At 46.5% G+C, this 7,762-nt stretch overlaps 1 pseudogene; it reads right to left on the bottom strand.

Annotated features, from left to right (window-relative positions):
- Positions 1 to 590: 590 nt before the first annotated feature.
- LOC144112864 (tubulin beta chain-like) lies at positions 591 to 6,941 on the bottom strand (annotated as a pseudogene).
- Positions 6,942 to 7,762: the final 821 nt, after the last annotated feature.

The raw sequence follows: 7,762 nt of genomic DNA, 5'->3' as shown, positions 1-7,762 counted from the left end.
CATCCGCAAGTAAATAAGAATGCGTTGTGGGTGGTGCAAGAAGGCCCTTTACAGAGTGCCGTGCTCTGAACACTGCCACACCGCTTTTAGTCTTCAAAAGTTTGGATGGAATCAGTGAACGAATACTGCTTTGTGTGTGCTGCTAATCGAAGCAAACCCCTTTGTTCTGGATTCAAAGTGCGGACAAAAGATATCGCCAATATAACAATTCTTTCTACTATCAGATGTTTTAACTGATGGTAATTTTATATTTTAAACATGTTATTAAGGAGTCTCAATTCATATAAAATAAGCCATTTTGTACCTTTCGTAATGACCCCTCAAGGAGTTCAGCTGCTACCTGGGTAGGTGACGTATTCCGAAGCGCATTGTCAGGTTAATAAAATGCCTGTCAGGAGGTGCCGAGTCCAGAGGGAATGTTCCTCTGGCACATTGAGTGAAGGTATGAGGCGAAAAGAGTGGATTGCTGGAAGGGCAAAATGACACGAAGAATACAACACTTTACGGAAAAGCCAACTTGCAAGAAAGGCTGTATCTGCTGTCTCCACCGGTTTAAAAAGTAAAAAAAAAAATAGTTAAGCCTCTACATTCTATACGCCTTGGAACTCTCCCTCTTCCTCCTCGAATGTAGCTTCCTGGTACTGCTGGTATTCTGAGATCAGATCGTTCATGTAGTACTCCTCTGTCTCGGTGAACTCCGCTTCCTCCATGCCCTCCCCGGTGTACCAATGCAAGAAGGTCTTGCGGAGGAACATGGCTGCGAAAAACATAAGTACGCTTGGTCACCAGACGTTGTTCACAGGTACTACAACTTGTACGCTGTTACAATAGGTATGAGTAAGCGGTATAATGCAGGCATGTGGCCAAAAAGAGAAGTTCAAGAACGAGCGCCGCTTACACGTCAACTGCTCGGAGATTCGCTTGAAGAGCTCCTGGATGGCCGTGCTGTTGCCAATGAAAGTATCAGACAGCTTGAGACCACGAGGTGGGAAGTCGCAGACTGCGGTCTTAACGTTGTTCGCGAGCCACTCGACGAAGAAGGAAGAATTCTTGTTCTGGATTTCCAGCATTTGTTCTTCGACTTCTTTCAAGCTCATTCGTCCTCTGAAGATCGCCGTCACTGTCATGTAACGACCATGGCGGGGGTCGCAAGCAACCATCATGTTTTGGCATCGAACATCTGCTGTGTCAACGCCTGCAAAGTCAGTGCCCGGTACTGTTCGCTTTGTCTGGACGTGAGTGGAGCAAAGCAAGACATGAAGAAGTGCAGGCGTGGGAATGGTACCATGTTTACGGCCAGTTGGCGAAGGTCAGCGTTCAGCTGCCCAGTAAACCTGAGAGGAAAGCGAATAGGCTTGAAAAGCGACCGACTCAGACTTTCCAACGATGTCGCTTTGGTTAGGATGGTTGGAACAAGGTATTGGCAGATCATCTCAGTCTTGATTTTTGCACCCTCACCTTAACTTTCAAAACTCTGCCCGAATGTCGAACTCATCCCCATTTTCTGACCCTCCTTGGCCCTCACCCTCACTTCTTTGCTTCCTTTGACATTCCATTATCTCCTCTTAAAAACGCGCCAACCCTTCCTGCCGCGTCCTCACCCATTTTAGCACATTTAACATCAGAGTTATTGTTGTTCTAATACTTCCTGCTTACTTGGGACATTGAACTCAGTTCCTAAGTGCTCTATTCTGGAGAAGTTCATCATTCCAAGCTTCTATCCTTTAATAAAAGCCATCCCACAAAAAGTAGCGGCGATTCCGATCATATAACTTGGTTCAGACGCGTCTTAAAAGGACCTCACGTGGGACTCCACATAAGAAGCAGTTAGTGTCATTGCAAAACCTGAATGCTGGCCAGCATGCAGGCTTTCTTGTCTCTGCTACGGAAATAAGTCTCCTTTTGATGGCACACAAGTGCGAGAAGAATATAGAGCGCTGTCGTCATCGGCGCTTCCTTCAGACAGAATACTAGGAACGCAAGAACTAATGACCAAAACAAGCCGCAACAAGGGGAATGTTCGTGAACATACCGGCTCGAAATCATTAAGGACAACGGGATGAAAGGCTCTGCGCACTTTACAGGTGCACTTTACAACGCAAAAACTGCTCCCGAGCTCGATATTTAGAGAAGTGCCGTATACACCGAGATACAGTCTTAAATCCTTTTCAGAACTCGCGCTGGTCATTCCTGAGCACAGAAACTTTAATCAGAGTTTCTTTTCAACTCCACAAATGATTGTATTGGAAAAGTGTAACTGTGCTCTGAAATTCAGTTCGGATAATATTATATCCGAAGAGATACGTAGCACGCTGACTTTTCGCAATACAGGATGACAAAGGTCTGCTTCGTGTAAATAAAAAAAATTATTTAAGGACTGGAGCTCGTATTAGCGAGTGTACCCAGCTCTCAACAGCTTGGTATAGCAAACGCTGAACGCCGTAAGTGCCCGGATTCATGGAGCGTTTTTACGGCGGCAGGTCAACGATTGATAAAAATTCGAGCGGAAGACACGGGCAATGTATGTGCGTCGCATCTAAGGGTTTATTTTCTTCTACAGACTGCTTTCTGTGGTAGCCTAGTCACATCCCCCAAGGTTCCGAATGCAACGGTGCGAATATCGTTATTATATGTGTCAAGTGCTGTCGGAAAACACTCCGCTCTGAACTACGCTGGATATATCACGCTTCGTTTGCATTCTTTCCTTTTTCGCCACACACGACAACCCATCTGGCGTCAGGGTATTTGACGCTACCAGGTAAGCGAAGCACCGCATTCACCTGTGTTAGATTCTGCGTCATTAATGACTTTCACTACAGTGTGCGCCGACTTTTCGGAAAAGTTCAAATCACGTGTCAACGGAGCGCGGTTGACATACTTGTGGCGTAATTCAATGGGCCATCCAGAGCACGTTTTGTTGCTCCCCGAAACCGATATGCGCGTTTCAATAGACGATGTGGATTCAGGTCCTTAGTTCTCATTAGACAGTGAGGGCATGTTTCCTAGATTCTCTCGATATCTTGCTCCTTCGCGGATTTGGAGATGTGCTCTGTATCGCAGACTGGAATTCGCCATTAGCCATTCCAATCCAGACAGCTTCCAAGCGCTAGCCACCGTCAACACCACCGATCTCATTCTCTCCAGGGCACAAGCTTGTACTACAATAAATTTTTGGCTTTTCAGCATGTCTGCGTCACTTGCTGTCTGCTTGGAACAAGTGGATCACTGTCTGCTTCCCTCATATCCGAAGCAGAAATATGGTAGAGCACTCTGACCATGTCTAAGGTACCCTACGCTCAGTAAGCGCACTCAGGATGCTTGATTGTTCCCGTCATAGGACCGCAACGGTTTTTGTTGCTACGCAAGCTGCAACCGGAGTTTTGTGCGAGGAACCGCGAGAGACTGAATCCAACAAGACGGAAACACTCGCGAATAAGAGCTCAGACAGGAGAAGGGCGTTCTTTCGCGCATGTTTTCGTCCTTCAGTAACGAGACTACCGCGGCTCCGTGCACAGTAAGCAACCAACCTGACAGCGTTCTCACTTTGCTATAGCGTTTTGGGGTTCCGAGGCGTGATGATTTAGTGTACATATATAGATAAAGTTAGGCACCCACCCTAGACATGTGGTTACACCCGACGTTGTTGCAGAAACCATGTGGTTGAGATCTCAGTAGGTGGGAGTCGTGATACTGAGGGCCCAGAATCAGATGTCGTAGAGAGCCTCGTTGTCAATACAAAATGTACCGTCCGAGTACTCCAGCAACTTGTGCACAGCGAGGGTGGCATTGTAGGGCTCCACGACGGTGTCCGACACCTGGAGGTGGAACGCAGCCCCTTATAAATGTGGCATGTCTGATGCCCCACGGGTACTACGAATTCGCATCCAAAGGGTGTTGTCACTAACCTTAGGACTGGGGACCACGCTGAACGTGTTCATGAGGCGATCGGGGTACTCTTCCAGGATCTTGACCAGGAGCAGTGTCCCCATGCCGGAAACGGTGCCACCGCCGAAGGAGTGCGTCATCTGGAAGCCGTGGAGGCAGTCGCATGCCTCCGCTTCTTTGTGGACCACGTCCAGCGCGGACTCCACCAGTTCGCCTCCTTCGGTGTAGTGGCCCTTGGCCCAATTGTTGCCCGCACCTGACTGGCCTGAATGAGTAGACAGTTAAGGGCGTATATTTTAACTAAAAAAGACCAAAGAAAATATTGTTACCAGAATTCGCACAAAGGAAACGTCACGCATTGAACACACTGCTCAAACAATGCCCGAGAGGAGGGCATTCTGCTTGAATGGAGCAGCGACTACAGCGATTAACAGCAGGCAACAGAGGAAGTTCCCGGATAGGACATGCTGTGTTGCCAACGCATTTACACTTAAGAAAGCGCCTCATACGAAATTGTATGTTAAACGCTTCGGCAGCAGTATACTGGCGTGCAAATATTAGAAATTTTTTAGCAGTGGATCAAATATCTTTCTATTCGATTGATTGGCTGAGCGAATCAAATTGTATTCGTTCAAAATTATTCCAAACGATTCGAAATTAATCGAATTTTTTTCGAATAAGAATGTCTACTGAGGCATGCCGTAGTTTTCTTCCATGGCCATTAAAGAAAACGGTCCATTCAGACGGCCAACCGCACACTGATGCTATCGATCTGCGAGGTTTGTAAGGTTCCACGCCGCCACTATTCATTTCCATTCTTGTGGCAGCGTTCATAATGATCGAATATGTGCTCTAAGACTGGGCTACACGAGAAGGGCTGGGGTAGGTTTAGCAGACCCTGCTGTTATGTGCCCTCACAAAAACCATGATTCCTACGCAGCTCTCGCTCCTCAGATACTGAAATATGCCGCTAGATTTACAGTGTCGGCATAAGTATCAAAAGATAATTGCCCTGTCATTTTGACATGATGGTCGTACAGCTAATATTCTGACTTCACGTACCCCATGCGGAGATGAGTGTTGCCTCATTTGCCAGCTCTCTCCATAGCTCTATAAGGCCTACATCCGTACCGCAGTGCCGCCGTTAGCGCTTCTCAGTGTGGCACTATCATTTATTTTGTGAGAATACTCACACAGGCAGCGAATAATCGTAAAAATATTTGATTCACAATGGAGTTGGTTTTAATCACTGCTCGATGCGTATTTATTTGGATTTTAGTGGTACTATTCTAATTCGATTTCACAGCGAACCTGCGCTATTCGTACATGTCTCGGTTCTCAGAAAGTACTATTCGCGCACCCATAGGAAGCAAAAGACGTTACCCACACTGCAGCAACATGTGTAGTAGCGTGAGCCCATGTGATTGTGCAAGAGGTGCGAAGATCGCAAGGCTGCTAACCAGCCTGTCAGGTTCCTAACTCGCTTTAAGGACCACTGAACGTAAATGTCAAACTAAGCAAGACGAATAGAATATTCCTCGAGAACAGTAAAGAAGTTTTTCAGTGCAGTCGTTGCGATTCCTACGTCAGTGAATTGCCTCCTATGGATTGCAAGAGAAAACGAATCAGGATAGCTATAGCTGCACAAATTGAACTAGATACCCATTTTTGTTAACTGATTTCTTAATTTAACGGCGATAGCAAAGTTGTGAGTATCAGAGTTTCTTAATATTTCCTAGAGGGAAAGATGGAGCTGTGGTAACTATCCCGCGATGAACAGGAGTACTAATACATGGTAGATGAGGTTTGGTATTATGCTTGGCTTTTGTTCGGCATGAAATGTGAATTCAGCCGTAGGAATGACACTTCTCGAGATAAACCACGAAGAAATGCTCTTAAAGTTAGTAAAGCAGCCGCACACTTGCGTTAAATTTATTAAAAAAAGAATAGTTAAATTCAGGGAAGTGCAATGTTTACTCACGTGCTTGTTGTTATCATTTTTGCTTTACTGACTCCTCCCTATGTAATACCCGAAAATGCTCTTAGAGTATATAAATAGCTAAGTAGATAAATAAATACATTATCAAATAAGCTCAACGTGTGCGAAGAGGGGAGCATGGCGACGCGGCTACTGATTCAGAGGTGAAATCCACGTTTACGGACCAACTATGCCAAGCCAAAAATGAAACCCCATCTTCCTGGCATTCCCGTGGTGGAAGAAGCGCTCTCTAAAAGACTCGCATAGACGATGGCGCCACTCCTCCCTCTAGATAATATTGTCTAAGGTAACTACAAAATGGAGGCGACGATTTGTTTCGATCATTTCTTGATAATTTTGAAATTAAAAATCAAAGAATGATACTATGCTATTGACTATCCTTTACTGAACACCTTTATACAAGCCCAGAATACAAGAACGGGAGCGTTGAAGCCGCAAGTGGGCTTGTGTGACGACAACCGGCAGCCGCAATCACTTTCGCGACTCATCAGCTACGTTTAAACTAATACAATAGGAAGGCTGGTTGCTATCCTGCCAACACGTGTTCCTGTCAGGTACGGAGAATGGAAAGCGATTTGTCCCCTCAATTTTGAAGAAATTTGCGCAATTGTCATCATCATCATCGGCCTGTGTGCACGGAGGGACAAAGGCCACTTCATTTTCTTCCAATTAACTCCGTCTTGTTCCAGCTGCCGTCACCATAGCCCCGCAAACTTCCTAATCTAGTTTGCCCACCTGACTTTCTGCCGCCCCCTACTGCACTTGCCTTCTCTCGGAGACCTTCCAGTATTGGCGGCCCATCGGCTGTCTTGATTTCGCATTACATGTCCTGCCCATGATTTCAACTATATCGTTTGATGATCTGTTCTCTTCATTTTCTCTTGCATTGCTCGCTACGCTGTCCGCGACTAAATTTTGAGCCTTTTAGTTAAGCTTCAAGACTCCGTTCCACAGGTGACTGCTGTCAAGACGCAACTTTGTGCACTTGCTTCTTGAGGTATAGTTGTACACGCCTATTCATGACCCCAGAGTGCCTCCAAAATGCGCACCAACCCATTCTTATTCTGCTAGCTTTTCATTGTTGTGGTCCGTGCCAGGCACTGCTTTGGCCTTGTTGAATGAAGAACGTTTTCTTTGACACCGATCCTGAGAGGGATCTGCTGAAACAGGAACTGATTTATGGTCAGTCATCGAAGACTGCTGCCGGCTTCGCAAGGTTAATGGCTTGCATTCCATAGGAGCGATCACCCAAGAGTCCGGCGATGGCCAAATAATACTGTAAGGGAGGACGTTATAACCGTGAACGCATTTTTAAATTTCGTGCGAACAACGAGTCGCAGAAACCCCCAACCTTCGTCTTCCCCTTATTTAGGCTGAACTGTCTGGTTGATTCATTAACTCGGTAATAAAAATAATAATTAAATAATAAATTTATTCACCCATATGTTGCGCGTCCGAACTTGAACTTCAGCCTGTTTATTAGCTCCAAGCTGTTGTAGGCAGTAGCCACATGCAGTAGCTAGGCCGGCTGGCTGGCTGCACTTGCTTGGCTTGGCTTGGCTGCGCTGCTGCTGGGTCTTGGTCGTCCTGCCGCTTCCCAATGACAAAAGAAAGACGTCAGTCGCAACGGCTGAGGGCAGTGTGGTCCACCCAGGGGCTGCCACCCTGGGCGCCCCTTGAGGCTCGATTGGTGTCGAGAACTCAAGCAGCGAAAAGACAATTGAGCTTGACTTGGTGTGCACAGTGCTGAAGGTATCTCAGATGCTCGACTGTTCTGAAACGGACAGATTGCCGCTGCTTCGCAGGTGACAGAAAGACCCCCTCATAAGCATGGCCGCCGGCCTACTGTATGGTCATGTTGGCCACGCCCTGTTCAAA

This window comes from Amblyomma americanum, chromosome 1 (genome assembly GCF_052857255.1).
Source record: "Amblyomma americanum isolate KBUSLIRL-KWMA chromosome 1, ASM5285725v1, whole genome shotgun sequence".
Taxonomy (NCBI): domain Eukaryota; kingdom Metazoa; phylum Arthropoda; class Arachnida; order Ixodida; family Ixodidae; genus Amblyomma; species Amblyomma americanum.
The sequence above is the reverse complement of the archived record's forward strand: the minus strand, read 5'-3'. Positions and strand labels throughout refer to the sequence as shown.